Source organism: Triticum aestivum, chromosome 6D (assembly GCF_018294505.1).
Source record: "Triticum aestivum cultivar Chinese Spring chromosome 6D, IWGSC CS RefSeq v2.1, whole genome shotgun sequence".
Taxonomy (NCBI): domain Eukaryota; kingdom Viridiplantae; phylum Streptophyta; class Magnoliopsida; order Poales; family Poaceae; genus Triticum; species Triticum aestivum.
This window is the reverse complement of record NC_057811.1, coordinates 472,177,611-472,190,138: the sequence shown is the minus strand read 5'-3', so window position 1 is coordinate 472,190,138 and position 12,528 is coordinate 472,177,611. Positions and strand designations below refer to the sequence as shown.

Here is a 12,528-nt window from a genome sequence, read left to right as displayed (position 1 = left end):
TGTTATGCCGCGTCAGCGAAAAATAGGACCCATCTATCATAATCTCACTTAACAAAGCAAGATCCGCCGATCAGTGGTTTTTGCAAAAAGATTACATAAGACGTGGTGTTTTGTGAAAAAAAAAGTATAACGTAGTGTTTTCTGTAAACCTAGCCTTCAAAGTGGTGGTTTCCTACAATTTATTCAAAGGAAACTTGGTCCTCGATCGAATCTGGCCTTGTTCCATTATCTGGATCCTGCCTTGCTAGATTTTGTCCCTAAAAAAGAATCAACTTACTAGATTTTGAGCAGGAAATTGAGGAATTATTATTACTCCGATCTTGCCATGGCATCCTGAATTCCTGATGCGTGTGCTGCGAGCATGCATGCATCAAGATCATGCAGATCCTGGCCTGCCTGGCTGGCCCCTGTAGGTATAGCTCCATCTGGTACGTACACGTAGGTGGGTCTGCCAAGCACGCCTCAACGATGGCCGCGCATCTCCATGCGATCCAGCGCACGATGCTCAGGTGCCGCTGACCCTGCACCCCGGCGCCGTCCCGCACATGAGGAGGCCCCCTCCTCTCCCCCCTCCTCCTACTCATCATGCCAGCTTCTTCATGCCGGCGCGGGGGCTCGCCACGAGAGCGAGCAAGAACAAGATGGATGCCACAGCTGCCATAGGCGGCACGCCGCTCTCGACGACCCCTGATGCCGCCGCCGTTGCAGCGAGAGGCGACGGCGACGGCGATGGGAAGAAGGCCGAGGCCGCGAAGATGGTGACGACCACGAAGAAGGGCGCGGCGGTGCTGGACCTGCAAATCCCCGATGACATAAAGAAGTCGTGGCACGTCCTGCAACTGGTACGCACGCATCATCCTGCTTGAGCTCAGAGCAGAAACACCTTATAGGGTAAAATATGCTACTGTATTTCTGTTCCACGCAGGATGATGAGATCTATGACGCGACCTTGAACCAGACCAACGTCGGGGCCAACAACAATAAGTTCTTCATCATCCAAGCTCTAGGTTTGTCACGCACAAATTTGAGTTTATATGATTTCATATAGTTCCAGAAACGCTAGCTGGGCACATCTGAGTTTATAGGAATTTGATCCACAGGAATGTCCAGGTAGACTTGTATGAGACCTCACATTAGGTGAGATCGTGAGATCAACCTTCAAAATTCATATTTATACATTTCAAAAAAAATCTGAAATTATTTGACAACATCCCTATAGGGCACGTCTACAACTCCGAAAAATATCAGCTCAAAACTCGATGTACATTTAGAGATTCAAAAAAAGAAAAATTCGAATGTGAATAGTGACGGCTTTGGGTGAATATTACGTTGGCACTATTCATATTCAATTTTGTCTTTTTCGTTTCTATTAATGTAGGTCAAATTAGGAGCTGAAACTTTTTGAGGTTGTACATCAAACGTTGACGTGTGTCTACAAATTTTTTGAGAATGTTTGAACATGTGTTTTTTTTTTTAAAAAAAAATCGATCTCACCTAATGTGAGATCCCACACAAGTCTCCCCCTGGTTTCTTGGACACTGCTTTTTGCTGCCATGTAAATTTTTTTTTAGAACGAAGGCTCAAGAAGAGCCCGGCTTTGAATTAACAAAGCCATCAACCGGCCAGGATTACAACCACAGCAGCACAAACTCGAACAAAAACAGAAACACGGCAAGATACAAGGGTGCTGGTAGGCAGCTCTCAAAACCTCACACACTACAACTAGCAAGGTAGCACATGATAAGCACAAGCTGAAGCACGCAGAGGCCCTCGTCCACACAAGGATCACCATGGAAGAAGGAATGGGGCTCCGGGAAGCGCCCGCTGTCGAGGATAGGATATGTTGGCACCAAACAACCAAGGCCCTGGAACAGCATCACCATCCGTTCCCACTGTCGAAGGAGGCCCCTGCCTCCTCGCCTGGCTCGAAAGGCGCCGAACCGTCGACATTTGGGGTTGCTCACCCTAGAACATGGACGGAAGGATGCAACCAGAAGGCAACGAAGGAGTAGGAACAAAGCACACCCTACGTGACTAAGAAACTTCACCAGAAACACCGTACCACCGCTGCCCACTGACGATCCTTTGGAGAGGAGAAAGATGCCGGTCTGACAACAACAGGGTGTCCAGGGAGGAAGGAGCAATGAGGAGGCAGGACCAAGGCCGAGGAATGACGCTCCGGCTCTCACAACGTGCACTGCTGTAGCCACCGGAGGAGGGGAACCCGATCCCCTCCTGGCCAGAAGCCGCAGGACCAAGCTGACACCAGTAGCACAGAGAGCACCAGAAGAAAACCCGAACACTGTCGGACCTGCAAAGCTGCCGCCGCCGCCACTGGGGACCCACTGTCGCCGCCGCCCAACAACCACCACACCGCAGTGCCCACAGTCCAATAAGCATCCAAGGCGACGACTTCAAGAAGCAAACGGCGCCAAGAGCACCGTCGCCGCCCAACAAAGTTCGAGTTTTCACCCGGGAGGCTAGAGGAAGGGGAGGGTGGAGCAAAGACCTGAATGGCGCCTCCAAGAAGGGGAGCGGCGTCCATGGACGTCGTCGCCGTGGATTTCTCCCGGTCGAGGCTCCACACCACCAGCACCGCATCCAGCACCAGGCACCGGAGAACCATGTCGACCCGGTCCAGATCTGAAGGGGTGGAGCACGCAGGGCAGCAGAAGGGGGAAGGGGCGGCCAGATCTGGAGCCGCAAGAGGCCAGAAGCCCCACCGCCGGCGCCGCAGATCTCGTCCGCCGAAGAGCTTGCTGCCCGCGCAGCCAAGCCCACCGGACCACACCCGCGCCACCACCAGCCGAGGAGACGGTGGCGCCTCACCGGACGAGGCCGCCGCCCCGGATTCCGACGCCCCCCGCTGGAGAAACGAAGCAGCAGAGGCCCCGCCGCCACCTTCCTTGGCGACGCCCCGGGCTTGCCCGACAGATGCCTCTGGCGGCGGCGAGAAGGGAGGGGAGGAAGGGGGGAGGCGGCGAGGGCTAGGGTTGACGCCCTCGAGCCGCCCGAGAGGGGCGACGCGAGGGAAAGGGGGCCGTAGGTGCTATTTTCTTACTTTGCTCAAGACCACAGCTATGGCAGCTATAATCCGCTGCCATGTAATTCACCACTATCGTCTTTTTGAAACACACCGCATACATCGAGTTAAATGTACGTTTCCAAACTCAGGTTCATGTGCTCAGTTTATGATCGATCGGTCATATTATTATATATATGAAACACTAACCGGTACCTGTTAATTCTAGAATCTGACGATGGCCGAAGCTTCCGGGTTTACTGTAGATATGGGAGAGTAGGCTCCCGAGGTCGGACCGAGCTACTCGGCCCCATGCCACGGCACGAAGCGATTCGTGCATTTAAATTCAAGTTTTGGCAGAAAACAAATAATGAATGGTCCAATCGCAAGAACTTCAGGTGTCACTCAAAGAAATACGCCTGGCTTGAAATGGACTATGGTAGAGGTGACAAGGAAACAGTAAGATATATTCACTAACTTAAGTTCTCATCAGTGACTTCATTGCAACTAATTTAGCACCTTTCTAAATCTTCTTAACGCTTTGGTCTTGTATTTTTTTTTATTTCTTTTCAGAAGAAAGAATTTGTTGCCAATCAAGAGACAAAGCTTGAGACACGAACTGCGCATTCCATATCTGTCATCCGCGATATTAGCATGATGAAGCAGCAAATGGTGGAAACCGGTAAGCTACTTAATTAATGTCGCTTTTTCAACTGATTTGAGCATCATAGTATTAGCATATTCAAAGTCTACAATGAAAACTTGACGTCCCCCCTCGTCCTCCTCATCTCCCACGTCCCTCTCTGAGGCGACTCGGGGGAACCCTAGCACCCTCCGCCGCCGGCCCCCTCCACCTTCCCTCCTCCCTCGCCGCCGCCGAGGGACACAGCCGGGCAAAGCCCTGGCAGTGCCGGCGGCGGCGGGGCCTCTCCCTGGCGCGTCTCTCTCTCCCCTGGCGGCGGTGCGAGTTCTTCCGGCGGCGGCTCGGCGGCGTGGCGCGGCAGAGCTCCGCCGATGACTCGGTCCTACGGCGGGGTGGAGGGCAGGGCACCGTCCAGTGGTGCTGCCTCCGCGGCGGCTGCGGCTTGGGGCCCTTGACCCCAATCCGATCTGAATCTGGTGGTGCTTGGGTCTAGGCCATGGCGGCTGGCGAGGCGTGGTGTTCGTCGGGGCTTGTTGGCCTGTAGGCACCATGGGGGTGCCGGCGGCGACGCGTGCCCGGTGTGGTGACGCTGGTGGACGTGGTGGTCATCTTCTCCAGAGATGGCCGGCCAGAGGCTTAGTGATCGGATCTCGAGATCCATCATCTAGTCCCGGCTACGAGTAGGGGAGACATGGTTGCCGGTGAAAACCGAGCCAATGGCAGGCGATGGCGGTGTTCTCGCCGTTACCTTGATGGAGGCATCGTCGTGTAACTACTGTCGACCCACTCGTGCTGCTCCGGGGGAAACCCTAGGATCTGGTGTTCCAGATCGGACGATGGCGGCACTGCGGTGTCGTTTCTCTCTTGGAAGCATCGTTTGTGGAGCAGCGCTGGAAGTCAGAGGTAGGAGGTGGAGCGGCTTCGTCTTGCACGGAGCTTCGGTGGAGATGTCAAGTCATGCCTGACCGACAGGTGCTACGCTTTGTCATGCCTGGTCGGCAGGTGCTACGCACGACAGATCTTCCAAGGACTTCAAGCTGTGTCGGCTAGTGGTACTTGGCAGCATGGCGCTGAGGTGTATCAGTGGAGACCGCGACGTGCTCAGCTGTTTGCGTGCAGGGAGGAGGTGCCGTTGGGCGCCGTGGTGGCGTGGACGATAGCTAGACCGAGCAAGGTTGATGCATCAGTACAATTCTGAAGATGGAGCGGTGGCAGTTGGCGGCGGCGGCCTATGAGAGCACGCCGGACCGGTGAGACCCATGCCCGGCAGGCGTCCTGGATGGGACCTCAGGTCTTAGATGTTAGGTTTGGCTGTGATGTCTGTTTGGTATTAGGCCCAGGCTATCTGCGCCCCTTTATCAACTGGATAGGTGTCGCGACAGTTTGTTGCTTAGACGGCGGATTTAGTCTTACTATTGTATTATTTTATAAGGTCTTTTGAGAATAATTAATAAAGTGGTCGTATGCATCGTCCAGATGCAAAGGCCGGGGGTCATCCTCCTTTTCTAAAAAAAACACGTGGATTTTATGAGCATTTCGAAATAAAATTTAATTTTAAAAAACATTATATTTGTTGTGTCCTGCAAAAAAATACAAGAATTAAGAGCGCCTATAGCAACTTTATGTGCGCCTTTTTTTTGCATAGAAGTACACCCAGTATTCAAACATGAACATGGATGAAGGTTTTGAAATAAACTGAAATGCAATATTTTGATTTAGAGATCGTATAATGTGGGTACTGTAGGACTTAATTATATAAGGAAATTGAGACTACACCAAGGGACTGAACATAGTTCATGGCCAAAGAGGCAGATACTCACGATCTGCTCAAATAAAGAACTTGGATTAACTCATTTGAAAAGTATATTTAGACTGTTTAGTGCTATCCTACGGGGTTTTTCTTTTTGTAAATTCCTGTTGACTACTCATGTATCATTTACTTTTGTACTAATTCATTCATCTTTGGCTATCCAATTAGGTTATGATGCCGATAAACTTCCTCTTGGAAAGATAAGCAAATCTACCATACTAAAGGTGAGTTATTTTGGCGCTTCTCTATTGAGGACTATCAATTCAATCTGGACACATAATTACAGGTTGAGGAACATTGTGCATAAGTAACTTGGGCTTATTTATCTAGCAAACAATTTACATCAGGCTGTATTTTACCGTGCAATCTAAAAGTTCTGTTGGATGCACGTCCAATGTTGTATGCAGTTAAAGCTTGGATATCAAGGTCTTGGTTTCATATTCCATTCGTCCTATCTTTCTCTCTTATGATGATGAATTTTCTATCTTTCCATAGGGCTATGACATTTTAAAGAGGATCTCTAATGCTATTTCAAAGGCTGACAGTCGTAGGATACAGCTAGAACAATTGAGTGGGTGAGTCCAAAATTTTCCTTTTATGTGCCTTTGTATATGTTTTTACTTACTGAGATATTCCTCGATTACTCTTGGTTTCAGAGAATTCTACACTGTGATTCCTCACAACTTTGGTTTCAAAAAGATGCGTAAGTTTCAAACTTTCTGCTTAATTCACCCCACAGTCATGATCTTCTAACAAAATTTTATGTGGCAGGCGAATTTATCATTGACACTCCTGAGAAACTAAAAGCTAAGCTGGAAATGGTAATAGGCTACTATCTTTGGATTTACTGTAGCGCTGATCTGTTATGAAATTGTGTACGTGAAAGGGAATACTAGCTTTTGTCCACTTGTCTTTGGCAAAATGGCAAGGATAATGTAGAACAATGATTGTTCTGAAGAGATTCAGAACCAGAGTCTCCTTTTGTCCACTGTAATATGTGCTTGTCCTTCCTATAAAAGTTTGAAGTGCATTGCATATTCACATTTTTTTTCAAGAAAATTCATATCCATAATTTCATATTCCCTGTACTAATTCCACCTTCATAATTTCATATTGCCTATACTAGTTCCACCTTCATATCTAATATTACCACTTGTCTTGCTCTTTCGAAGGTTGAAGCCCTTGGTAAGATTGAGACTGTGACCAGGCTTCTGGAAGACGATTCAAACGATTAGCAAGACATCGGTAAAGAAATGTGGTGTACACACATGAAAACTCTGGACTTATAAGTTTGTTTCATTTTGTGATCTAAGGATGATCCTTTGTATGCTCGATACAAGCAGCAGCTTCGGCATGGGAGATTTGGTGCGAGAGAAATGCTCGGGTCTTTAGAAATTGTTCGTCCATGTCGATCAGTTTTAGAAGAAAAAATGAGCACCAACCGAAATCACCGAAATTCAGTGCATCTCAGTGATTTCAGTTTGTATTTCGGCCAAAGGGCCGAAATATTCACTTGAATTCAATTAAATATTTAAGTTTTGAATACTATTTGAATTCATGTGTATTACTGAAATTGTTGAAATATTTTGGAAGAAAGGTAAATATTTCATTATCTACTGATATTACTGAATTCAATGAATTCCATTAAAATCTCACTGAAAGTGAAAAACATTGGTGTTTAATACGATCAAAGAAGAGGCTCTTTTTTTGGGAGAAGGCATGGGCGAAATGCTTAGGATCTTTGATGCCGCAAGAGCAATTCATTGTAGCGTCGGGCCATTTGGTCGATTATTATCTATAAACTCTTCTTAATTAATGCGATGAGGCAAAACTTTTGCCTCCGTTTTAAAAAAATTGATTCCCAAGCGCACCCCTGCCAAAAATCAGATGTAATTCTGGTAGTGCGTCAAATACTGACAAATAGACATGTGGGTACCAATGGCTCATGTCCGATTTGTCACCAGGACGCGAAAGATGTACGCCATCTGCTTTTTGACTATACACATGTAAAGGAATTGTGGCTCCGACTGGGTATACTGGACATTGTTGAAGAAGCGAAGTTAATCGATCGCTCTGGTTCAATCATACTCGAACACCTGATCCTAGCAAATTCCAGACCGATCCCTAGAAAGCCTAATTTTGATGTCAAACGGGTGATATGGTTGGGGCTTGGTACTTATGGTGGGTGCGCCGTGAGCTCACCCATGATGGATCACCGCCACCTCCCTCAAGATGGCCTATTTCGGTCCTGGCAATTGCAAACAATTTTCATCAAGCCAACTTAAAAATTCATGGTGTACAGGAACATAAATGGAGAAGCCGGAACCCAAGTTTGTGAAACTAAACGTGAATGCCTCTTTCCATATGGGTGAGGGTGCAGGAGCCATTGCAGTTGTTCTTAGAGACGGTAACGGTAAATTTTTGGCAGTACAATGTCGATTTATACCTTACGCAGCATATGTGGTGACAACGAAGGCTATGGCTATGCGTGATGGACTAATCTTTGCAAACTCTATGGGGTTCCCTCGAGAGGAAGCTGAGTCTGACTCCTTGACGGCAATTGATTATTGTACTGGACAGACAAGATGGTGGGATGTTGCGGCAGCGATCTTTGCAGAATGTGTGGACTTGTCTTCGTCAATCGGGAAGGTCAAATTTAAACATTGTTATCGTTCTTCTAATCAAGCGGCGCATGGGCTAGCTAATCATGGTTTTTGTAATAAGATTTCTAGTAGTTGGACGGGGAGCCTCCAAGGCCCGAGCTGCCTAGTTCCAAACCTTGTGGATGATGTAATCCTGTTTAATTTTAATAAAGCTAGTCATGATGGCCTTCTAAAAAAACTCAAAACTGATACAGCCAGCCGCACGGAGATGACAATGACCCTTGGACAAAGAAACTTCTCTGCGGATGGACCCCACCCATGATGGTCTGAAGGAAAGTCCGCCCTCGAATCTGACTGGCGTGCAACCAGCAGAACCTCTTTTCAAACCGATCGATCTCCCTCCATTATCCCGATCCTTGCTTGTTATTTTGAGCATGCTATTTTCAAGAGTTCAAGTGCATCCATCCGCAGATTCTGCCTCCCAGCCGCCCCCCTGCACTCCTGGTACGTAGGTCTGCGCAGAGCTCAACGATGGCCGCCCATCTCCAAGCCATCCTGCGCGCCACGCTCAGCTGCCGCCTGCCTCTGCACCCCCGCGTCGGCACCGGCACCAACTTCACCCGGCCGAGGCCCCCTGCTCTCCCTCGTCATCGTGACCACGCCAGCTTCTTCGTGCCCGCGCGGGGGCTCGTGGCGAGAGCGAGCAAGAAGAAGGACGCTGCTGCTGCCGCCATTGCAGCGAAAGGTGGCGACGATGCGAAGAAGGCCGACGCAGCGGCCGTGGCGGCGGCGAAGATGGTGACGGCCACGAAGAAGGGCGCGGCGGTGCTGGACCCGCAAATCCCCGACGACATGAAGGAGTCCTGGCACGTCCTGCAAGTGGTACGCGACTGTTAGTTGGGTTCAGAGCAGAAACACGTACGTACGTAGGGTATTGGTAACATATATGCTATTTTTGTTGCGCACAGGGTAATGAGATCTAAGACGCGACCTTGAACCAGACCAACGTCGGAGGCAACAACAACAAGTTCTTCATCATCCAGGCATTAGGTTTGTCCTCGATCCTGCCATGCACTCCATGCGTGCATGCTCCTACCCCAACCCCTCATTATAATTCCAAGTTCAAATATTTGAGTTAGATGTTCTTTTAGTTACGACTGAGGCGCGAGTACACGACACACGCATAAAATTTGAGTTTATATGAATTTGGACACATGCACCTTTTCGCTGTCATGGAGTACGCTTCACTACTATCTTTCTGAAACGTTAAGGTTCCTGTGTTCAGTTTATGAGGCATCACTAATATATAGTACCACTACATAAAGGACTAATAATTACAAATAAAACACTAACTGTTGTGTGTTCGCCGTAGAATCTGCTGGTGGTGCAAGCTGGATGGTCTACTGGAGATATGGGAGAGTAGGCCACCGAGGTCGGAGCGAGCTGCGCGGTCCCATGCCACGGGACCAAGCGGTCGATCTATTTGAATTCAAATTTAAGGATAAAACCGGCAATGATTGGTCCTGTCGTAAGAAACTCAGCTGCCGCCCAGACTACTACACCTGGCTTGAAATGGACTATGGTAAAGGTGACGACGAAACGGTAAGGTTTGCCTCAAGTTTTCACTAGTGATAACTCAAAATTTTGCACCTTTCTAGTTTTAACGCTTTGGTCTTGTAAAAAAATCAGGGTAAGACTCAGAAGAAATACTCCGTTGCCGATCAGATAAGAGAGACAAAGCTTGAGACTCGGACTGCACGTTTCATATCCGTGATCTGCGATATTAGCATGATGAAGCAGCAAATGATGGAAATCGGTAGGTTGGCCGATTGACGTTGTTCTTTGAACGCATTAGAGCATCATAATAATAGCCTATTTGCAGTATACACATGGATTCGGTGAGCCCGGTAGATCCTATAATGTGTGTGTTAAAACTACACGGCTTAATTTTATGAAAGAATATATACTAAAACAAGGGTCTGAACATAGTTCATGGACAAAGAGGCAAATACTGACGATCTACTCAAATACAGCAGTATTGTTTTTAAAGTAGATTTCTATTGATTATTCATGAAGCATATGCTTTTACTAATCCATTAATCTTTGACTAACTAACTAGGTTATAATGCTGAAAAACTTCCTCTTGGAAAGATAAGCAAATCTACAATACGCAAGGTGAGCTTTTCTTTGTTGGGGATTATCAATTCAGCATGGACACAAGATTACATGTTGAATAACAATATGCATAAACAACTTGGACCTAATTATCTCCCAAGCTAGCCAAAAAACTTACATAAGGTTGCATTTTATCATACTTTCAAGTAAATGACTTAAAACCTGTAAAAAAAAAGTAATAAATGACTTAAATACGCTATGCACTCTAAAAGATCTATTGGGTAGTCTTGCATGCAGTAAAAGCTTATCTTTCTCCAAACTTTCCACAGGGTTATTCTGTTTTGAAGCGGATCTCTAGCGCTCTTCCAAAGGCTGACCCGATACAGCTGGAAGAATTGACTGGGTGAGTCATAATTTCCTTTTTACTTTCATAAATAGTGTAACGAAGCATGATGATAGTTGTGGAATGCATAATGGCATCCACCATCAGTGCTACACTCAGTACTTTCTGACCTTTGAATATGTTGATACGTACTTAACGAATATTCCTGTACAACCACTTGGTTTCAGGGAATTCTACACCGTGATTCCTCATGACTTTGGTTTCAAAAAGATGCGTAAGTTTCAAACTTCCTGCTTGGTTCATTCTACAGTCAGGATCTTCTAACAAAATTTATCTCGCAGGTGAATTTATCATTGACACTCCCGAGAAACTGAAAGCTAAGCTGGAAATGGTAATAGGCCACTATGTTTTGCTTTATTATAGCTTTGATCTATTATGAGATCTTGTATGCATTAAGAGATAATGACAATTTTCAAGGATAATTTAGAACATTGGTTCTTCTGAAGAGATTCAGAACCAGAGCCTCTTTTGGCCCTTTGTAAATATGTGCCTGCCATTCTTATCAAAGTTTGAAATGAATTGTAACTTAATATTCGTACATTTTTCAAGAACACTCATATTCATAATTCAAAATTTCCTGTACTTATTCCAGCTTCATATCTAATATCACCACTTTTTTTGCTCTTTCGAAGGTTGAAGCCCTTGGTGAGATTGAGATTGCGACCAGGCTTCTGGAAGACGACCAAAGCGATCGGGTAAGACATTGGTAAAGAAATATGGTGTGCACACATGAACACTCTGGATTTATAAGTTCGTTTCATTTTACCATCTAGGACGATCCTTTGTATGCTCGATACAAGCAGCTTCATTGTGACTTTACACCTCTGGAAGTTGATTCGGAAGAATACTCCATGGTAATATTTCCACCAAGAATCTAGCCATCTAGGCCTTTATAACAACTTCATTATGGCAATACCATTTATTTTCTTCATTAAAAAAGATATCAAATTTCTTATGACCAAGAGCTGACTTCGCATGGTTGAATGAGTTATGTTCCACTCTTCTTCTCTTACGCGATGTTCATGACTTTTACCCTGTATGAACATTTCTGCTGTCCAGATAAAAACATATTTGACGAACACACGTGCCAAAAGACATTCGGGTTATACGGTCGACATAGAGCAGATATTTAAGGTGACAAGGCAGGGTGAAACAGAGCGGTTTCAGAAGGTAAGTGGATCTTCCTGATCAGCTATGTGGCGCCCAAAAAAAACTGCAGTACTTACTGCAATGAAATTGTCAAATGACTAACTCTGAAAGTGTTCTCGCAGTTCATCGGTGCAGGAAACAGGATGCTTCTATGGCATGGCTCTCGGTTGACAAACTGGACCGGGATATTTTCTCGGGGTACAATATACTGTAAACATCAAATTATATCAGATCTGACTAGATAGGTCAATGCTGGTATTAGTTAACACTAATCTTTCTCCCAGGTTTGCGAATCGCTCCTCCTGAAGCGCCTAGCACCGGCTACATGTTTGGGAAAGGGGTTTACTTTGCTGACATGTTCTTCAAGAGTGCAAACTACTGCTGTCCTTCACAAGCATCTAGATCTGGAGTGCTGCTTCTATGCGAGGTCTGTTTTGCCCAGCTATCAAATGTTCACTGTTAGATGTGTATAGTCTCTTTTGCACTTTACCATACACATATATATGTACTGGCCCTTGGCCCTCATGTGAATGTAGTTGCCCATTCCTAACATGGTATCAGATGCTTAGGTTCCTCTCCCGCTCCCGCACGCTCGCAGCTCCGTGCCTAGCTCCCCCGTCGCCGGCCTCCCTCTACCTCGTCGCCGGCGCCGGCCACCTCCTCCCTCGCCCCCGGCTCTCTCCCTCCCCGTCGTCTCGCCCCGGCCTGCGCTGCCCCGAGCTCGGCCGCGGCCTGCCGTCGCTGTCCCGCGCCGCCCCGAGCGCGGCCGCGGCCTGCCGTTGC

At 47.0% G+C, this 12,528-nt stretch overlaps 1 pseudogene; it reads left to right on the top strand.

The window, feature by feature from the left end:
- The first annotated feature begins 467 nt into the window (after window positions 1-467).
- Window positions 468-12,528, top strand: part of LOC123142734 (poly [ADP-ribose] polymerase 1-like) — a 17,482-nt pseudogene continuing 5,421 nt past the window's right edge.